Source organism: Buteo buteo, chromosome 3 (genome assembly GCF_964188355.1).
Source record: "Buteo buteo chromosome 3, bButBut1.hap1.1, whole genome shotgun sequence".
In the NCBI taxonomy this organism is placed as follows: domain Eukaryota; kingdom Metazoa; phylum Chordata; class Aves; order Accipitriformes; family Accipitridae; genus Buteo; species Buteo buteo.
Genome location: NC_134173.1, coordinates 55,866,514 through 55,888,838, shown reverse-complemented (window position 1 = coordinate 55,888,838; position 22,325 = coordinate 55,866,514). Strand labels below are relative to the sequence as shown.

The 22,325-nt window shown below is 48.3% G+C and overlaps 1 protein-coding gene across 1 annotated transcript in view; it reads left to right on the top strand.

Moving 5' to 3' along the window:
- The first annotated feature begins 6,602 nt into the window (after positions 1-6,602).
- The window catches only part of NCALD (neurocalcin delta), a 61,536-nt gene continuing 45,813 nt past the window's right edge, over positions 6,603-22,325 (top strand). Inside the window, exon 1 of the mRNA XM_075023720.1 lies at positions 6,603-6,804. The gene's annotated coding sequence lies outside the window, so the exon portion shown is untranslated. The remainder of the gene's footprint in view (positions 6,805-22,325) is intronic.

Genomic DNA, 22,325 nt, shown 5'->3' with positions numbered 1-22,325 from the left:
TTAGACTTTACCCATCTAGCATTGGGGAGCAGAGACTGGCTCCTGGGGAGGCGCTGGGTGACTGAGAGGGACATGGGGATGTCCTGATCAGGACTGGCAAGGAATTGAAGCAGAGTCAGTTGTCTATTGTGTCCAAATCCAACCCAGGCGAGATCTTCCCTGTGGCCAGATAACAGCTGGGTGGCAAGCTGGGGCCGGGCAAGGAAGAGGCAGGCAGTGACCGATGCAGCCTGAAGGCTCCCCCCCTCCCCAAGGTTCTTTTGGGGACTGGGTGTGGGAAGCAGCCTTTTTTGCAGGGACGTGCTCACAGGCACCAGCCGGGCTCCCAGGAGCGGGCTGCAAAATGCCACCGTCCTCTGCAGAGGAAAACAGGTCCCCAGGGCCAAGAGCTGACCTGCCTCCAAGCTCCCCTGAGCTGTGGGAAGTGCTGGGACCGCGGTGTCTCCACGAAGGAAGGATAACGTCACGCGCTCATTCCTGAGTGTGGGCAGTGAAACACCATGTCAAAGGTGTGCTGAAAATAATTTTTTAATAAATCTGGCTATTCACACACTGGTACATTTAACAGGAGTGTGATATAGTATTTCCATGTGAAGGTGCAGGCTGGTGATTTGTTATTACAAATTAAATACTAACAGCTACTCAGATAAGATAAGCTACACAGAAGTGGGTAGCAGCAGCTCAAGGAAAGGGGGAAGAAAAAGAGTAAGTGGAAAGTGGAAGCACAGGAAAAGAAAAATAAAAAAAGCAAAAACATTTGAAATTTGCCAAGCATGATAAACACTGTGAAGAGTTTTTTAAAAACTGGAAAAGTTCCTTTTTAATGTAGGTGGGACTAAAATACAAATGACTGAATTCCTGTTACTGATTTCTGTTCCTTTCTCCTTACTGGAGAAAGATTTATGTGGGAGCAAAAGGATATTTCTATCTTGTTTCTTTGTTTTTCTGTACTCACTATCACTGTTTGCACGGTTGGTTTCCATGATGCTGTCAGGCACTTGGGCTCTCATCCAGCAAATACTTAAGCACACGTGTAACATCCCAGTCAGCGTAAGGTTATCCATGTGCTTAGATGACTTTGGGTCAGGATCTTAATATTTCTGTGGCTCAGATGTGACTTCCACACAGCAAGGAGGAGACACAGAAGAACCAGACAATTAGAAAATGTTATTGTGAGACCACAGAGATCCTAGCAAGAAGGTTCAGGGGATAAGTTGCTACCTGAAATATTATTTCAGTCTAGGGGGAAAAATTGGTAAATCAATTATTCTCCAGAAAGTGCTGCTTTCAGGCACTGGAAGCAACCAGCAAGTTCAGTCCAAATGAGCCAGGTTAGGTTAAACTGTGTAAATAGCAGAGTTTAAGAGGAGTGGGCTGTGCTTCCTGGCCGAGCAGTCCCCAAGGAGGATGGAGGGTGACAGCCAGCGGGACAAGCGATGGTGACCCCTCCTGCGCACACAGGTCTTTGCTGAAGTCCCAATGCAGATGAAGATCTTTGTTTCCAAATATCCTTGGCGTGTTTTAAAAATGCCCCAAACACTTTCTTTGATCCAAAGTGCTTTGGTTTTTTTCCCTGCATGTTGCCAAGTAATCAATTCTTGTTTGATCCAAATTACTGTTCCCTGTTTTCTTTCAGTTTGGCCCCTAGATAAGTGCACACAACTCAAGTGCATCAATTAATGGAAAGCATCCACATTCAGCAGCAAAGTCAGTCTTCTGGCTGGTCCCTTAGGAGGTACTGATCGTGATTGCTAGATGATGGGGGTTTTTTCCATCTAAGAGTATTTCAGTTTTCACCTGCTCTCTTAAGTTTTTGAGCTGGTCTTCTGGTGCTTCAGTGCCATTGAGGTAGGATCACTGCAAGGGTGGTTCCCATCCAGCACACTTGCTACTTCCCAGAGGCCAAATGTTTGATGTGGTGGCCAACCTCAACTCCTCTTGCACTCCTGGCTGTGGTTTGGGGGACAGCACAGGCTTGAGGTCCTTCCCAACAGGGGGGAAGGGATAAGGCCACCCTTTTGGGGGAGAAGCTCAGCGCTGCAGGCTCTAGCAGTGCTGTGACACCAGGTCTCTGGGGCAGGGAATGGGCCTGGCTCCTTTTAGCTGCCGGTGTAGATGTAGTTCTGGAAGGTGTGCAAGGTGGCAGAAAGTGAGTTTCACCCTCCTTGTCATACAAGATGCTTTTCTGTCTAACCAACAAGTAGTGCAGAGCAAGGGCGAGGGTATTGCAAGGGCAATTCAGGAGAATGGGCAGAGAGAGGAGAGGATGTGGGGACATGGGCATAGGGGAGGAGATGCAGGAGGGATGCACCAGCCCCAAAAGTGATCAGCTCCCATGAGGAGGCAGGTGCAAGCAAAAGTTTTAAAATATCATGTGAGAAGCTATTACGTATCTCAGGAGGTAGAAAAATCAACGCAATACTGCATAAGAATAGATGATGGCATTATTTAGGCTCAAATGCCAGAAAAATTGTTGCAGACCAAACGATCCTTTCTATGAAATATATCACAAAAAAGCAAGAGGTCTCCACCACCCCTCAGCAGCAGCCATCGGAGATCTTTGTTTGGGCACGGGTCCTCACTGCCGATGCTCACACCCTCCCAGCGCTCCAGTTCGGTGGCTCTTCTTACTGCTAGCAAGGGCACTGGGGGAATCCCCAAAGCCACTGGTGTTGTAGGGGAACCCAAGATTATTGCTTCTGAAAGGGGAGTCATTCTCTCTCCCTGGGAGCTGGAATTAGTGGCACTAAAGAGCCATGACAGATATATTCAGAGCGTAGGATTTTCTTACAGTGCTGCATTCCTGGGAAACTGTCTTCCACCTGATTTGACTCAAACAATAATTCTTTCACTGGGCCACCATCAGTGAACGGGGTGGGCTGAACCACTTTCCCTTCTTTTTTTTATTTCAACCCCCCTTGTGCTGGTAGTGCCATGTCAGCTGTATCAGAACTAAAATGTCTTTTCCTGTGGGTTTTTTTCCAGCCTGTTTTTCTACAAGAGCAAAAGTCAACATGACAACATTTTGCTGAGCCTTGTTTCTGTCTCTTTTTTATCTGTGTAACTGATGCCAATGGAAACATTAGCATTAGCCACTCTTTCAAACAGCAAGCTGCAGAGGCCAGCAAAACACATGTGGTTTGTTTTTTTAATATATATATATACATATATATATATATATAAAAAACATTAAAATCATGCCTACTTGCTTTTTTTCTTCCTTTTATTTTTAAAAGCAGTAAAAAGTCATGGATGTTTGAGGGAAGATTTCAAGATGAAGCACTTTTCTAAGTGTTGTTTTGGTAAAAGGAAAGCCAAGAGTAGATTCTCAGCTGCTTACATGGATGTGGCTCCTTTCTGAGAGCAGGGATTGACACCACGGAAGATCTAGTCTTTTGTGGGTTCAAAGATCAACCCATATAGAGTTTCTGCTCCCTGCGTGTCTTCCATTTTATGGGCAAACAAATGTTATCTATTGTTAGCTCTGCAGAGCCAAAAGAAGTACAGGAGGAAAAGCTGGATTGTGTCCCACCTTGTAGCACTGTATTTGTGTAAGTTATTACATAGGTCCTGATACATGTATGTTATAGGTGGGTTTAAGTATTAGAGATATCTGTGTGTATATTATGGTATATATAACACATATTACTGCAGTCAGTGAAGCTCTGGCAGACTGTCCATCATGCTAAGAGTGAGGGAGCCAACTCGTGTCCCCTGGCAGTGATCGCCATGGGCCCCAGACGTGGAAGGGTGGGAGAGAGGGAAGAGGTCCCAAATGCAGGATAGAGACCCTTCCCCATGAGGCATCGCATCCCCATAGCGGGAGGAGGAGTGTGAGTCTTTGTAACGTGGTCCCAGGTGGATGCAGCGCATTTATTTCTCAGCAGGCTTCAGCCTTTAAATATCTTTTATGTATTTTTCCAGTCAGTGCCTGTGTCTCATTGCTTTGCGCTCACTTGGTTGATTGACACTACAGAAGAGACTGGTTTGACGTTGGGGGTTTTATCGTGGAAACGTTAAGCTAATTCAGGGAATATAGGCTTTTCTACCAAATTTAGCAGGATTCTTTGCCTCTCCGAGGAACGGATGCTGTTGCTTTCATTTCTGTGTCCGTCTGCGTGGGGTAAGGTCTGCCTTGCCCCTAGTCCTGGAAAGCTTTGTGGGTTACAGCAAGTGCTGGGGAGAAGTAGGCATTTCAGTCAGAAATTCAGAAAATCTCCCTGTGGACGAATCATCCCCAGCCACCATCAGCGGGGAGGTGCAGCGGGGCTTCTGCCGAGCCCTGGGAACTGGGAACAGCACACTTTAGGCTGCCATTATCATATGTTTTTAAGAGCATTGGTGAATTTTTTTTAACTTAGCATCTTTCAAAGGGCTGAAAATTACAACCTTCACAACATATAATTAGTGCAGCCTTATAACCACTGTGCATGGTTTAAAAACTCCTGCAGGCTCTTGCCCTGCAGCAGAAACAGCCCGTAAAGGATAGCAAAAGGGTTATTTTTATGCTGGAGGACTGAGGTTCCCTGCACACCCATGTGTCTGTAGGTATGGAGGACTGGACTTACGTAGGAGCAGAGCAGGCGGAGGTCCCCGGGCAGCTGCTGCGGGGAGCTCCGGGGGGATCCTGCCCAGCTGCCTCTGCCAGCCTTTTAGGGCATCAGCAAAATGGCTATTGAAATGTTTTGTGACCATTAAAATGCATGTGTTGTATTGTCCGCTTTTCTGAAAGCGCCTTTAAAAGAACCAAAAATATTAAAATCTCCCCCAGGTGCACATGTTTTTGATAGACTAATAGAAAGTAATGCACTACACAGTGTTGTGGGATATCTTTTTAAATTGCAATCCCAAACTTTCTGTTGTATTGTACAAACATTGCCATTAAGTGAAAAAATACATCTGTATGTTATGGCACAATTTTATTGGTGGGTGTTGACATGAAGTTTCAGCCTTCTACACTGGATTAATATGTGTGATTATATGTAACACATGCAGTCATCAGTGGGGTTTTTAAAATTCATTGCATTATTATTGTTCTGTTAAACGGTCACAGGTTTCCCAGCTAATTTTGAATATTTTCTTTTTAAGGCATGAATTTTAGACAGTGGGGGCTGCCTTATTCTATTGTAATAACTCTTTGAGCCCTTTTCACTGCTTTGCACTGAAGCCCGGGGGGGCAGCTCATGATCCCAGAGGGCTTTGCCCCCTAATATGAACTGCCCCAGGAAGCCCCAGCACAGCACCGGTGCTGGAAAGGTGGTTTATAAACTGTGCTTGAGAAAGAGACGTGTGTCTCACTAAATGCTACTTAAACCAGCGCTGGATGTTGTCGATGTTGAGCTAAATATCCCAAGCACCTGCTGCTTTCGCACTTGGGAGAGGGATGCAGAGGAGGGCGATGGGGCTCATGGTCCCCCCACCAGTCCCATGTCCCCACCATCCTCCCTCTGCCTTGGATGGGGGAAGCCCTCCCCAGCACCCCTCTATGCCCCATCCCAGGTTGTCTTTTCATTTTTGACATTTTCTCTTTCGCCTGTTGCAAAGGGCCCAAAGCCAACTTGAGCTGAAGATGCCCCAGCGTTCGCGTTTGCAGATCCCACGCGGCTTTGCATCTGCTTCCACTTTCACCAGAGCCATCTATTGTGGTTGGTTCCTGGTATTTCGTGTCCCCGGCACCGGTCAGTATCCATCACTGACTCAGATGAGCACAGGAGTATTTTCTTGTTGCTGACACTTTGCCTTTTCTCCCTGCTTCTTGCAGGTGAAAGTCCCTCCCTCCTCCCGGCCTCTCCCACGTCCTGCCCCTGCTGCGGGGCTCCGGGAAGGCAATGTGCAGAGAGAAAAAAAGGAAATTTGGGGGAAGGACTGGATTTTAGCTAGAGTTACAAGGAAATCTGAGACACCGGCGTTGTGTCTCTGCCTGCAGGATAAGGCTGCGGAGGTGAGTCGGAGCCAGGTGGAGGCAGACACTGCTTCGTCCCCCTTCCCAGGACGTTTTGCCGGGAGCAGCGGGAGAAGCATCACGGGCAGGCGAGCGGGAGGGTCCGGTGGCCGAGGCTGAGGGACGCGAGGCCGAGCTGGCCAAGCACCTCCGGGGGCCGGCCCGCAGCCCCACGTGGCTGCCTCCCCGCTTCGCTTCGGCAGGGACCCTCGCTGCCTCGCCCCAAATCCGGGCAGAGACGCTGGCGACCAAACGCGCATCTCTGCGGCTATGAATAAAACCTCAGCTGTGTGTCATTTTGAAAGACCCTAATTTTAGCCAGCCGGTGCAGCGCCCGGCTGCGCATCGTCGAGGTGCCCCAATACACACGGAGGGCAGCGCTTTTGCCCCTTTGCTTGGGCAAACCAGGCGTATAAGGGGATTTTTTCTGCGGGAGGCTGGGGTGCAGGAGGAAGAGGAAGAGGGAGGCACATTTTCTTCCAGGGACAGGGTTAGGAGAGCGTCGGCGATGGGACCGAGCCCCCGGCGCAGCCGGCTGCAGCCAGCCCTGGGTGTTGGGGCTGTCCGTGGGCCCGCGATGGTTCCAATGTGCGCGCAGTATGACAGATGACCTATTGAAATAATTTCGGAGCAGTGCTGGGGTTGCCAGGACAACCAGTGCTCCCTGGGCTTGCGCCTGGCCATGTGACAGCCGCCTTGACGTCAGCTGGAGGCAGAGCCTGCGGTTTCGGCCGCGCAGCCAAAGCCTTGTGAGAACCAAGTGGATGCTGGATTTATCCCCGCCGCCACCGCCGCTGCCGCTGCCGTTTCTCAGGGGCTGCCAGAGCATGGACTATTAAAAACTTGCATTTCTGCAGTGTGAGGTAACCATTTGCTTTATGTTCTCGTCAGGTATTCCTTTTTTTTTTTTTTCCTTTAAAAAAAGAAATAGAATAGAAGGCAGCTTATCGTGACTGATATTTTTTTTACTTGTTTGTTTTGGCTGGAAGTTTGCCTTGATGAACAAGCCCGGCACTATCAGATAAATGCAAAGCAGCTTCCAGTTACTAATTCTGTGTGCAGACTGCAAAGAGGAGTTAAATTTAGATTAATGATCCATGAAAGGAGAATAAAATGATATTGTTCTCGTTTGACACTTTAGGAATATAAATGAACATGAGTTATCCTGGGCTAACGCATTCGGGAGTTAAAAGAAATTATGTTTAGGTATTGTGTTGATTTGGGCATCTCTACAGCTTTATACCTCTGTTGGAACTTGTAGATTTTTAACGCTGCCCAATTCAGGCGGGTTTGTACCAGTGCGTTCAGTGAAGGGGAAGCCAGCAGCCGATGCAGCTAGGAGCAGCTGGAAATCCAGCAACTCCCAAAGTTCGAGTCTTTAAATCATCTTTGTTCACAGAGAGTCCCCGCAGCCCGCACGCTCCCCGGGCTTTCTGTCCCTCTCCTGGGGCACGCAGCACTCTTGACCGTATAGTGTTTACAGAGGAACGGATCAAGAGCTTCCTGAAAAATTATCTGAAATATGCCAAGAGAGCAACATTGCTGTAACACAGGCTTTTACCCTTTTTCTCACACGCACACACAGAGCTTGTTTTTTGCTTTTTTTTTGTCTGTTGTGGGTTGAGAACGGTTAGAATAGCTAAAAAAAGAACTTGCAGCATGAACAGCACCACAGTAATTGAAAAATGAAATGCTACTGTGTTCTTTTTGTAAAAAGAAGAGGGAGTTTGGGTTTGTTTCTGTACTGCACTTACTCCGAGGGGGTTGTTGTGGGGAAGGAGATCCCGGGGCTCCTGAAGTTTAGTGCCACAGACTGAGTTTGTTTGTGTGGGAACATATAGATTCATTTTAAGAACAGATTACAGCTTAAAGCATCGTGTACGTTGTTTCCTGGAAAAGTATGCTAGATCGTTCTTATCTTCTCTAATTATATAGTCCTGTTCCCTTCCTCCCAAAGTTCAAAGGGTTTATTGATAATGGTAATGATTTTCTAAAGCAGCTGCCACTCTGAAACAATCATGGTGCTACAAAACTATTTAAGACACAGAGCAATAAAAGATAAAAAATTCTATAAAAATTATTCTAATGTTACCAAATGCAGCAAAAGCAATTATTTCAGAAAGGGAGCCAAGGCAGAGATTAAAACTGAAAGCACTTCTGTAAGGAAAGTTATGGCTTAATGCTCTAGATTTCACTGCATTTGGCATTCTTAATAGAGCAACAAGGATAAATGCATCTGAAACCTCTAAACCATTTCACTTGGCGTTCTCTCATCTGTTCTTTCCAATTTGACTCTTGTGCCTAAAATACCAGTGTTTTGGGGGCTGAGATGTTTTAAATTTTCTTTATTAAATTTTCCACCTCATGCCAATGCATCAGTGCATGAGGAATCTTGACGGGCTCCTCGCAGGTGAGTTTAACCGAGGTTTACAGGAGCCTCGCAGCTTCAGTGCGGAGGGGCTAGCATCCCGTGCACAGCCTCCCCACGGGGAGCGGGGCTCTCGGCGTCCTCGCCCGGGCGATGCGCCCGGGCTGAGCTGGGCACAGCTGCTCCCCAGCTGCTGTGGGGAGCCGTGTTTCAGCCGACGGCGGTCCCGGCCCCCCCACCCGCCTGGGAGTCCCCCCGTAGTCTGGGCAGTGGGGTCGGAGGGCAGGGCAGGGGGAGGCGGTCGACGCGACCCACCACCCTCCAAAGTCTGCTTGTTCACCAGCTTACACCCGTGGGGCAAGTCTGGTGAGGGACTGGGGCATGGAGTATGGGGACGTATTCGAGTTGAGCAGCGCCTGCCATTCCAGAGGAGTCATTCACCTTCACGTCTGGAGGATTTGGCTCCAGGTATAGATGCAGTCACCTGCCAGGTTTGACTTGAGTCGTCAGTGTGGCAATGATGCTCGGGCTTCACCTCATACGTTTAGGCTTGAATACAGTGTCATGTAGCATTTGATGCCTTGAAAACACCTGCAAGGGGAAAAATAATTGGTTCAACTTTTGCTCAAGAGCTATTCATTAGAAATATTTTAAAAATAGGTTCCTCGTCTCCAGCTGGAAGGGACATATCTTGCGTTAGCAATACTGAACAAGTCTTCAAAAGGCACTAACGTGACCTGAGAGAGGAGGCCAATAAACTGCTTCACGTTTTACCAGAAGGGTCCCGGCCATGTTGTGGCAGGAGGTCTGAGAGGCATGGTTACTGGGGAAGCTGGTGAGTGCCGCCGAGGTTGCACAGGGACGTGTCCTGCTCGGCTGAGTGGCCAGTTCTGTCCCCTCTCGTTGAGTCTTTGGGCATCCCATCGGCCCAGGCTCCTCTGAGCCCTGGAGGTGGGGATGGCCGAGATGCACCAGGCAGGCAGGCAGCTCGCAGGCAGCGCGAGTGTCTGCAGCTGGAGGAAACGGCACAGGTCCCTCCTCAGGGCAAGGGCAGGGGACGGTGCGTGAGGGTCGGCCCGGGGCTGCGTGCCTCTGCTCGGTGATTTCATGCTCTCGTTTTTGCTGGTCAGCTCTGTTGGATTTTACCTTGGGAGCGTGTGAAATTGCCAGGCGATGTAATGCTAAGCATCCCGCTGTCTCTGCCCTGCCGTGGTTTCACCCACCATGAGAAAAGAACAAACAGCCTGTAGGTTCCTTCCTACCGCCAAGACGGGGGAAGGTGGCTGCAGCCCATCCCTCATCTTCTGCCCAAAGCTGCAACTGTGAGACTGCCAACTTATGTAGACTTGAAATTCTCTGACATAAAGAGAAAACAAAATGAGATGCACACAGACTTGGTGACACTCCACCTTCTCCCTGGGAAGACCAGATTGACCCTCATACCTCCCATCAACCTTCATGTCATTTGCAAATGTCACCCCCTTGCACGCACACAAGGAGGAGATGATCTTTTCTGACAGTCTCCTTGTCCATGGAGAAGGGCAAGCAGACCAGCAATTCCTGAGGAATTGGACCACTTCACCTTAGGAGAGACTTTGGCTGAAAACAGGACTGAGATCTCTTTGAGTCACTTCTCACACAACTGGATACAGTCAAAGAAATTAAAAACAGACGTGAGCTGTTGATGCCTCTAGCCTAGTAATAATAACACACTCAAGCCTTTAGTGTGCTTTACCTTGATCTGGTTGAGTTGATGGGCAATGACAATCTAAATTTAGGCTAGAAGCATAATAAAACCTAAAAACCCCTTGCAAAAGAGAGCACAGACTCCTTCTTGCATTTTTCAAACAGAATGAGATTTCTGCTGTCTTTTTAAAGGTCCAAGCCACTACTTAAGGCAATAATTCAGAGGGGAATAAAATCCCCCATACGGGGGCGGGGGGGGGGGGGGGGCAATTGTCAGACAGTGGGAACTGATGTAGCAGTACGGAGTTTCAAGCTCTTAAATTACATATTGCAGAAGTTGATTTCCACCCTGCTAAAAATCATTATGTTGTGCTAATTTAATGTCCTGCATCAACACTAGCAACAACTGTTTTAAATGATAACTGAGCTGCAGTAGAGATTTGGCATTTTAAGCAACAATTGCTTTTCCAATTAAACGCAGATGCCATGCATATGGTACTTTGAATGCAAAATGAAAGATGACCTGATTGTTGCTTCCAAGCTAGAGCAACAAAAATCCTAACTCTGGAATGTTTTTGGTAGTCATATTTTAGAAATAATCTTCCATGGTGAGCCAAAATCTATGCAGACAGTTATAGTCAGATAACAGTTAAAAAAATAGACCATGTTTTGGCTGTACTTTTGCTGCTGTTAAATTTATCTTCTTAAATAGCAGGGAGTATGAGTTGAGGTTTGAGAAACAGTAATTTTGTAATTATTTTACACGGATCGAATTATTCTGTCATCAAATTTGCATTTCAGACAGCATTACAGTATGAAAATATAATTAGAAACTGTAATTCAGGAATTGCTGAATGTGATATTTCCCAGAGGGAGCACTGTGAAGAAGCTGCCCTCACTACAACTTTAGCAAATGTTGAAATCCTATAGGTGGAAAATGTGAAGGCCGAGTTTTAAAGTTCCTCTCCCTTCTGCGGTCTCCACATGCTGTCAACTTTCTGCCGAACTTCATTTTTTTGCAAGATTAATTTCTACAGAAACATCTAATCATTAAGAGCTGAAGTGCTCAGATCCTGTTCTGCTGAATTTCAGTCTGGCTGTGCTGATAGTTGCTGAATTGCTTTCAGCCACAAAATGACACTGAGATAATGTAAGGATCTGATTTACACACAGAAAAGCCAAAAAGCTTGTAGTTTGGACTGAAATGCTGGTTTTAATTTGCCCAGCACCCAGAATTCCCAGCAATGCCTCCTCTCACGGGAGAGAGCAGAGGATGAGTCTCAGTTTAGCTCTGTTTCTCTTCTTTTGCAATTCAAGACTTTTTGCTGTATTTGTTCACAGTGTTGTGCAAAGTTTTAGCTGCGTAAATCTCACTGATGTTAATCCTTACTTTTTTTTACCATTCTTGATATGATCTTTGGCTTATCATAGATATCTTAGCTGGAAACGAACACATCTTCTCTTCTTAGTTGGGCTTGTGTTGATAAATACCGTCCAATTTTGTCTGAGACACACCCTTCGTTGGAGAGCATCATCCATGGCCAATTTTTCCCACCACCTTGTTGGGGCATTGGACAGGCCCACATGTGGGGCAAAGCCTGTGATGCACAAAGCAAAGCCAGCACTGGGAGGAGGCAGATGCTGAGTGTGGGGCATGTTTGATGCTTTGATGTCCCCATACATCTCTCACAGTCCTGCTGAGAGACAGTCCCAGTGCTCCTCCCGGGGAAATGTCAGGACAGGGCAGGAAAAGAAGTGTGGACCTGTGAACCCAGGACTGCATGGATAAATAGGCTGGCTGGTGACATGGTTCCTAGTGACTCAGGGACACTGTCGCTCCCAGTGTGCTCTGAGGAACAAAACCATTTTCCTGTGCCTGCCCAGGGCCACCTTCCTGCACGCACCTACACCCAGCCCTGGCACTTTGCCTGGGCGCAGGGGAGGACGTCTGCCGTGTTGCTCGCATTTTGGGTGATGCACGTCCTGCAATCTGGGACTGGTATTTGCAATGTGAGCAAAGGAAAGGAGCTGGAGAGTGTTGCTGCAAATGACCTGAGAAGGCATTTTTGTTAGGGAGGGCGTGATAAGACAGGCTGGCTCTTTATGGATGTCGTGGTTTAACCGCAGCCAGCATGTACTTAGCAACTCCAGAGGGGCAGGAGACAGTGTTTCAGCTGGCTTTGTGCAAAGAAGCAGGCGCACACTGGGGTTGAAAGGCTTTCAGACAGGTTTATACCTGCCACATTTGTCACAAAGCCTCTTAGCAGTGTGCTGAATTCCACCGTCGAGAGCATGGGGCCTCGGGAGCCGGCCACAGCCAGGCTGGCCTGCCGCGGGGGCACGATGGACCGGGTGGGACGGGGCACGAGGGGGAAGGAGAGCCCTGGGCAGGACTAAGTGACCACCAGGTGATAGAGGGATGAGGCCAGGGGCAGACTTGCCCTTTCTTGGCTGTTCTGCTGTCACTGCTCCTGCACTGCTGCGTTTGCCCCAGCAGGGACCTCTGGTAGCATTGCCCAGTGTCCCTGGGCATCTGTGGTATGCACCAGCCAACCCTCGTGTGAGACGGAGCTGTCTGAGGGAGTCCGGAAAGCAAAATGCTTCCTATGTTCATAGCGATGCTCTGTCATTTTGCTGCTGTCTGATGTAACAGTGGCAGAAAGGGCTGCTCTCTCTACTGGGTGCTGAGTTCAAAACAGGGCTAGAGAAACACTGCACAGTCAACCCTTGCACGGTACTTGCTACTGGAGGACAAAGATTTTGCCTTTAAGAGCTTCATGCTTGTTCTCATACTATAGAAGAGATCGGGTTTTGGAGAGACCCAAGATTACGTGTATGGAGGTTTTATTAGATGAGCAGATCAGGTAGTTTACAGGCTTGTGCTCCAAAGAAGACAAGTTAAAGCTGGAGAAGGTCAAAGTTAGCTTCTTTCCTCACCAAATTCCCTCGATCCTAGAGCAGGCAGATTCCCTGATTATGCCTCACGCGGCTTTTCTGCGTCTCCTCCAGGACTGCAAAAACACAATGGATTCAGCTCATTTGAAGTGTCTAACTTCAACTGAATAATACTCAAAGAGACTTCAGCCATGAAGCAATTCATCCTCGAGAACCTTTAACTCTAGAGAAAATATTCTGTTCGTGTTGTGTGCATGTTCCTAATGGCAAATCAAAGATAGCAGGGGGAAGCAAGCACAAAGCCGTTGATTATTTCCACAACCGCTATATGCTTCCCATCACAACACTATTCTTTTGTGCAGAATGGCAGCATGATTGCAGAGTCCTCTTTAACTTTACCATTTTAGCAAGCCCAGGTCCAATTAGAGCAATTATATCTCAGCAGAAACACTGTCTGTTGTCCTCTGGACCTGTCTGTCAAGTGTCCTATTCATAGCTGTTTATCTTGTGTGAGGTTTTTCACGTAAAGTCTTTCTGACCCTACTAAAACAGTCTCATCTGAAGGGTAGCCTGTATTTTTGTAAACTTATTTCACAGGCTGATGTGAACAAGAAGAGTGCAAAATTACGGCTGGCCAAGGATACATCTTTCAGTCTAATCACGGTCTCCTCCTGCTTGAACATTATAGCTGCTTTGACACAGAACGCAGATTTCACTTTCAATTATTTCACTTCACCCTTCACTTTCAATTACTTTACTGCTAACAGTTGAGAACATTATCAGAATTTGCAGTTCTTCCTTGCCGCATTGGAGGGTTTCCTTACTCAAAATCCCCAATGTGAGTTGCAAGGCATGTAATATTTGAGGGCACATGATATTAAACCACTTGCAGGTCTGAAGTCTGTGTGGGACTATCTGGTCACCAAGTTACTGTAGAGCCACTGGGTAGTGGGTACTTCTGCCAAAAGCTTATCTACGTTTTGCTTTATCTCGTCTCTCAGAGCCTGATGAAGGAGCTGAGTGACTCCCGCCAAAGAAGTCCCCCTTGTCCCTGCTAAGGCAAAAGCTGAGAAGCAGAGCTCAGTGAAAGGCAGAAGTGCTGGGACCTGGGAAGGTCAGGGGCAGTGGAAAGAGGAACTCTTCTCTTTCTGAACAAAAAAATAGATTTTTATTTTCTCATACTTCTCCTGGAAGAGAAAATCCAGGGAGCAGTGTTCAGAGTCTTTTTCCTGAAACAAAATGAACTCTTTTCTGACAATTCAGAAATTAGATGATTGCCTGTGAGAGGGCAGCCCTCGTCCCTGCCGCTGGCTCTGTGCATCCATGGGAGTCCCAGACGACGTGCACAGCAGCGCTCAGGCAGAGCGGTGTCACTTTAGGAACTGAAAACACAAGCTCAGACCTTAGCCATTCTTCCCCCAGCATCATCAGGGCAGAGGATCCGCCACATTTGTTTCCTATTTTGCCTCTTTTCTGCTAGGTTGTAGCCCACGAAGGCAGCCGGTCGCTTTTGTCAGGAGGAGCTGCGGAGCTGCCCGTAGTGGGGGCCCAGATGTCACCTGTGCCTTCCCTCGGCACAGGATGCCGCAGGCAGGAGAGCCGTGCCAGTGCTGAGCCGGGCTGCAGAGAGACCTTGCAGACCTGGTCACACGAGCGGCAAGGATAAATGAGAGCTGATGAAACAGCAGTATAACATGCTCCATGTCAGCTCCGCAGGGGTCTTGGTGAATTTGTTAAGTTTATAGGGTTTACCTGGATCTGCAGCCTTGGCAGTTTCTTTTCTTGCAGCATTGATGGCCTTTTCTCTGGGAACCACAGGCAGTGAGCTGCTGTGCAGGGTTAGACACACACACCCCCCCATCATAATGCTTGTGATGCCCCCATTAGAAAAATGCAATTCTTTCAGAGATAACAAAAGGTGACAGAAGCGCTAGTAGGGTGAGTGCTTGCCTGACATTTGCTCTTTTCATTATACACTGGGAGCCTTGCGGAAACCCCCACCTCACCTAATTCAAAGTGTCTGATTAAAAATTGAAGTGTATTTCGCTATTAGTTCAGCGTGTGTCAGTTATTAGTTTACTATGGTGTTGCTCCTGTACGTAGAGCCTTTAGTAAAACACATCTTTCCTGCGCACAGCTCCCACCTTGCTTGTGGATGGTGCTCCGGGCAGGTCGGTGAAGAGGCAGCTGGGAGAGAAAGGGTTAAAAACCCCCACAGTTACCAGTTTGAGGCATTTTTGAAAACAGCAGCTTTTCTTTTGTTTGCTGAATTCCCCGTGCTTTTCCAGTGCTGCTCCCATTATTCATTTCTTTCCCAAAATAACATTTTTAAGCAGAGGAATGGCTTGAGCAGGGAGAGAAGGGGATGCGCAGCCCGAGCCGGACAGCTGCACGCGCTTGTGTCTGCGCCGAGGCGGCTCCGAGCTGCCCGTGGATGCTAATGGCAGACTACCAGGCAGGTGGCAATTCCCAGTGTTTCAGGCAATTCTGCTTCCTCAGCGGCGAGCCTGGCAATTCCTTCCTGACAGTCCTCAGTGGTGCTTCTTGGGGGCAAGCTTCGGGTTTGCACAGCTTGCAGCTGGCCTTGCAGAGAAACGTTCGTTATCCTTCTTTCAGAGGGGAAGCCTGAACACGTCCGAATGGCTTCCAGCTACACGGGGGACGTGCTCACGGCCAGCGGGGTGGAAAGGTGCCCTGGCGGGCGGCGTGCTTCTCCCGTCCAACGTCTTTGTAACCCAACTCGACCAGAAGCGTCTCTCGGTGGAGGATGCTCCTTTGAAGGAGAGGGAGGGGAAGCCTCTGGGAAAATAAGCCCGAAGGAGCCTGGCCCCAGGAACAGTGACGCAGGCAGATCCCGCTCAGCCGGGATGCAGCCCCAGCCCTTGGGGTCCCTCGGGTGTCCCGTCCTTGAATGCTGACCCGGGAAAGCAGCTGCTCCGGAGGGGCTCCCTGGCAGCACCCACCAGGGTTGGCTGAGGACACCCCTCGCTCATCCCTCACAGTCAGGCACACAGCCAAACACCGCAAGCTCCAGAACGGGTGCCGGCAGCCGTCCTTTGTGGGTGCGGGGGAGGACGGTGGAAAAGAAACCCTGAGAGGAATTAAAAATTAAATGCTCGTGGCAGCAGCTTGCTGTTACCCCACGCCAGCAGTTCACCTTCGCTGTGGCTGGCCAGTCACCCAAGTGCTGAGTGGGAGGAGAGGAGCATCCCATCCTCGCTGCCCTTGCTGGACACCAGCCAGCCCTCCCGTGGCCCTGGCGGGGGGATGGAGAGGAGCTGCCCCCCGCTGCGTGCGGGGGCTTCGGCACACAGGAACCCCCAGCTCTGCACCACCAGAGCCAGCAGCATCCACCCCTCCGTGGAAATCCCCAGAGTCATAGTGAAAGGCACCGCGCGAGGAGCTGGCCAGACCCAGATGAGTCACGCGCCGCTCGGACAGATGCTGCTGCTAAGTACAGGGTGCTGGGGAGCTGGACTAGCCCTACCACAGCCCTCTCTCTGGTCTGGGGTCTGGAATAACCCCAGCAACGGGCTTGCTTATTGTGGGCAGAGGCTGAGCCCACAGGGTGCAAGGGTCAAGCCTGCCAAGGTTGGTATTTGGGGGTACAAGGGCTGAGCCCCACTGGTGCTGGCATTCAGGGGTGCCACTGACACGTATGTGAAGAGCAGTGTCCGTTGCAGTGGCGAGCAGGACACACGTGTAGGCAGCGTGGGAGCAAGGCTCTGGGATCGGTGTCGCTGTCAGCGGAGCGCTGCCAGTATCAGGCAGAAGCCTGGGTGCAGAGCTGCGATGGAGATGCCCCAGTCCCTGCCCGTTTGTATCACCAGAGAGCACCAGCACCCGGCAGACATTGTCTCCCGGCGCCCTCCTCCCCAGCTGGGGCTGCCACTGCCCACTCCACCATTCCCACCTCCCCCGGCCCTTCTCGCTGGCATTTTTCCTCATGTGCTCACCAGCGGTGCATTTGGCTCTCCTTGGCGTGCCAGTCCAGCTCCTTGGTCTGCAAGTGCCCTGAAACCCCTTCAGAGCCCCAGCAGGCCCATCACAGAGCCCAAGGCCACTTGCAGAGCGCGTCCCAGATGATTTGGACTTTGGGTCTACTTCATAATCCGCTCTCAATACCCATTTCCAAGTAGGTAAGAACTTGCTTCCCTCAAGCCTTGACATTTCTTATTTTAGCATTAATATTCAAGTAGGCGACAAGCTATCCAGCTTCCTGAGATGTGTTTGTACTACAGATGCTGGCTGTGTCCACACCGCATAAAATAGGGAGCATCCCCAGCACCGGAGCTCTGTTATCGAAACTGCTCTCCGTCCGGAGCGGTCCCTATTGCAGTTCTGCTCCCAGCCAATTCATATCCTCCCAGCCTGGTAACAAAGCCCAGTCTGGGACTTCGCCTGTGCCACTGGGCCCATCCCATGGGGAAGATAGCACACGGTCACTCTTCAGGAGGGTGCAAAGCTCAGTAGCATGGATGAGGGAACTTCTGTGCCAGTTGGCTCCCATGCTGGGGAATGCACCCAGATGCATTTGCTTTGTAGTCACAAGTGATGTGGTAAATGTCATCATGCATAACTGGGTGGGAATCCTTGGTGAGAAGAGCCTTAAAAATAGAAAAGTGTTTTTACTGAAGCCCAGGACTGGGGAGAGCTCGTGAGCTGCAAGCTCTCACCACGGCCACCAGCAGGAAACCAGCCTGCTGGAGCATGACAAAAAGGCTGGCAGCTCCAGTCTGTCAAACAAAGCAGTGGGTTTTTAATAGGACCAAAGCGAAGGAAGTGAGGAACGTGGCTAGAAGGAGGGATAAAGAAAAACCTTTGGTCTATAGAGAAATAGGCTCTTTACTCAGCCATCTGTACAGAGGGACGTTATCACATACACTGCTCACCTGACTCTGTACAGAGGTTTCTTCCCCCCCTGTGGGGGTTTGATGCTGATTTCATGTCATTCCTTGGTACTCATGCTTCATTCTGCCTGGTTGTATTTTAATCCTTTTCTACCCTACAATCCATTTATTTTAAAGATGTGAAAATTGCAGAGGTGAATATTGAGTACTACACTCCTGCTCTGCAATTTCTCCGGAATGAGTAAATTGTTATCACCTGTATTAACCTTCTCAATGAGAGACCAACATGATCCACTTTTCTAATGCTGTGTTGCGCCTAATACTTGTTTTTTAAAGCCCCCCCTTCCCTGAAGCAAGCACTGTGCACTGCATAATGCCGCCGCAACTCCCTGGCTGCCACAGCCCCGTGCGCAGCACTGCGTCTGCCATGCAGCACTGCCACGTATTTCGTATTTCGCTCTGCAAGAGGGAACTGATGTCCAGGTGTTCTGTTTGTAAAACTTCAGGGTTGAAAAAGGTAAAAAACAAAGGAGATTTCAGAATGCAGTTTTCTCCCAGTGCTTCTGTTTTTGTTGAATTCAACCTTTATGTTTTTGGCCTTGGAGCATAATGTCAGTGGGGTTTGAGAGAGCCAGGGGAGCATTTACCTATCTCCTTGCCTGCAGCTTTTCAAGCAGGTTTGATTGGTTTTATTACTTCCTCTGTTAGACGTGGAGTGTTTTCCACTTTCCCTGGATTTCCCAGTCACATCCAGCTGCCCGTGCCTCTGTTCTGGTGCAGCAGCCTCCTGTCCCTGGGGACATCGCTGGCTGTGAGGCTGGTGGGACAGGACATGCCTTCCACCTTGCTGTGTGCTGGAAATGCAGCTTATTTATCAGATGCCCAGCAGAGGCAGGCTATGTCACTTGGCAGAGGGCAAAATCTGTCACGCTGGGACTCTTTAGGCTGGGGTCCTCATTTAAACCCCTTCCACGGACTCAGTTGTAACCCCAGGCAAATCACTTAATGTCAGTGGCCATCCCAGTCAGACGAAGGTGACCCCGACTATGATGACTTGGCAGGTCCCTTCATGGAAGCCATTGCATGGCACGCTTTGATATTATTTGCAGCTTTACATCAAAGCCCTGCAGAGCACAACAATATTGGCTGGGATCTTTTGAACAGTGGGATTTAGTAAGGCAGGACCCCAGCTTTTAGTAAAACAGGGTGTGGGTATGAAAGTTTTCCCCTTTCACTTGCAAACAGAAGTTTCTGTGCTCATATTGCTCCAAATAATAAAGGGGATTTAGGAAGACTAGCATTAAGCCATTTTTTGATAGTCATTGAATATGTTTTAATCCTTATTAGCCTTGAGCAATTGTTTCCCAGTGAACTCATGGAAGGATAGGTATAATTAAAGATCTGTCCTGTGCAGCCTGCCATGCATTTATAGCTACACAACTGCTCTCGCTAATGAAACAGAAATGTGTCTTTCTAAAGGAAAGCTCAACAACAGGAAATATTTCTTTCACAAAACTGAACACAAGTGTTTCTTCCAAGCGTCATCAGATAAAAGCAAAAACTTTCTTAAATTTCTAGTTCCACTAAGCACCTGGCTCTAATGTACAATTAATTCCTTGACTTTGTTCATTTTTTAACCAAAATGTAATCCTGTTTTAAAGCACAGTTTTTTCATCTGGTAATAAAAGTCTATTCAACCATCTGTGTGTTTCATCAGTGTTTGCATTCCTTGTTCTGTGTCATATTTTGCGTTTTGCTTCAATCTTTCCACTGAAGAATCAGTGTTGTCCAAATTGCCACTGCTCAGCTGGACATAACTGCCTATTCCTTACTACTTAAAGTTCGTTACCTAATTCTGCTGGTGGGTAATTTTGATCAAGATTTCACAGCGTGCTATATTTGCCCATGCAGACAATACAGTGACAGGCTTTTCTCCCAGTCATTGCTGAAATCCCCCACCCCACCCATTGCAGAGGTTTATGATCGCTGCCTCTCAGGCATCTGGCACAAATGGAAACGGCACCATTGTGTGATATTCTCGTTACTTCAGGCATTAGCCTTGAGAAGTGCTGGGTAATTGGATGGTTTGTCATGTCTGTTTAAGCACATTATTCCGGAAACTGCTCCTCCTCCAATCAATAAAAGACTCCATAAAATTGTTTAAACATATTAAGAAAAATGTGATTTACTCCAGGAATCTTTATTGCATTTCATTATAAGCCACTGAATCTAATATACAAAGAAGATCACTTTAATTATAAGTGGACAAAAGGAAGATCTACACTATGTTCCCACTAAGGAACTATCAGCAACATGCACCTTCTCCATCTAATGCAGTTATGTAAAATAATTAGGTTTGGTGTTTCTAATGGGAACAGTGGTTAACTATATTACACAGCCCCCAGGAGAAATTGGCATCAGATGAATTTGTTAGGTATTGTGGTATCTGTTCTCAACTACTTTTCCCTGCCCTGAGGAAACTCATGAGATGATAGCCAAAAAGTGGGCAGAGGGTTCAGAAAATGGGCCGTTGATCTCCCCGTCTCATCTCGAACCAGTTTCACTGCGCTCAGTGCTGCCCTCTGGAAGCTCATCAGCTAGCAGAGGTCTGTGGTGGTCCTCTCTGCTTGCAGACCCATGCATGGCTAGTTTTTGTTTTACAAGTGCCTTGGTGTCATTCGCTACTGTTTTGTGCATTATTGCTATTTCTAATCCTGGGCAGACAATTTTCAGAGAAGGAAAAGAAAAAACTCAGTCCGAAGGGGTGTCCTAGAGCAACAGCTCCCTTCTATCTGTGTTCTTCCCCATTAAGTGGACAGTTGACAACTTTCATACATGTTACCTTCTTGAAATTTTGCATATAAGCACCTGATGGCTAAACAGCAGAATCAAACATCTCCTGTACGCTGCAACATCCAAAGGGTCTGTGTTACTTACCGCAGGAGCACCCCTCCTTCAAACTGTCATTTATAATATTTGAAACATAGAGAAGACACACTGAAGGGTGAATATTATGTTATTTTGCTACATGAAGTACTTTCCAGCCATGAATAACTGAGGGTTGTTTTTCTCCCTGTGGAGGAATGGGTGTGCTGAGGTTAGCAAGGAAAGCAGGAGGCCCAGCAGCAGAGGGGTACGTGATGGGACGCTGGGGATGGGGGATCGGGAGCGCAGGGATACAGGATTCCAAAGCCTGAGCAATGAAGCAGCGCCCGTGCGCCCTGGCTGTGGGAACAGCCCCGTGCGTTCAGGGTACTGCTGCATGAAGGCGACAAGCGGAGGAGTTCCTCCACGTCTGTCATGGTGTGGCGTGGGGGGAGCACGGAGCCAGGTGCCTCCCCGCCGTCACAGCCGAGACAGTCCTGGGCAAGTGCTGGAGCAGAAGGATGGCCATCAGGAGGTGTAAGTGCCAACAGCCTCTGTGCCCTGGTAGGGTCGGGCAGTGCCTGCTGAGAGTCTGTCCTGGGCCTGCCCCCTGTGAGCCCCTGTCAATCCAGGAACCTTGAAAACTGACCCCAACTGGTCCGGGAGTACAGGACCAGCAGATATGAAAAGCCATACAGGTGTTTTAGAAAATCCTTTCCTCCCTCTTCCTGTGCATCAGTTCAGGCAACACTGAAATGCAGCTGTCACCCAGTAATCTTTGTAAAGTGGTCAGAGGTCTGCAGATGAAAAAGCTATGTGGTATTAATAAGTTATTGTGTTCCCTATAGGAGACAAAGGGATCACATTAAGGAAGAAAAAACTTTGTAGGAAGTGTGAATTGCTCTCTCAATACTGAATAGAAACTGGGCACATGATTCACTTCCGAAGAAAACGGAAAACTTACTATTTCACAGATTTGGACAACATATTCTGCTAATCCTCTTGACCCCAAGGTTAAGCCCATCCAGCTGTGAATTTTTCTGAGGTTACTTGTAGATCTTAATTTCAATTAAATTTTTTGCAATAATTATATTGCTGCTCCTAGTGCTCTCTGATGCTTGAATTGACAGAGCTGGCCAGCTCTCCTGACCTGCCTACTGTGTCCTGGCGCTCAGTCATCTGCTTGTATAACCCTCTGCTCACATTCCTGCTGCTGCGCATCACTGATGTGAGGTGGTAGGAGATTACATACTGCGGAGGAAGACAGAGATATAAACACGTTTACTTAATGTTACTGCCTTTGGCTCTCCTCTTGGTGATCCTCTGTGCCAGAAAAGACTCTGCCCACTGTAATAAGGGCACTTGTTTTGTAGGATGCCCTTTCTCTTCCAGAGGAAGGCAGGACAGGAAGGGATCTCCTTACTCATGCAGTCCACTGCAGGTATCTATGTCATATAGACCCTATTCGTGGATTTTTCAAACTCCGTTTTCACACGAGCTAGGCCATTTGTCTTGTGATCTTTGGAGAAGGCTGTTCCACAGACTTTGGTGCTCCAGTGGTTAGAGATTTGCTTCTCATTCCCAGCCAAAATTTATTCATGGCTAGTTTATACCCATTTGTTCTTGTGCCAGCATTGTCCTTCAGTTTAAATAGCTTTTCTCCTTCCCTAGTGTTTACCCCCTCTGATGTATTTATAGACTACAACCATATCCCCTCTTG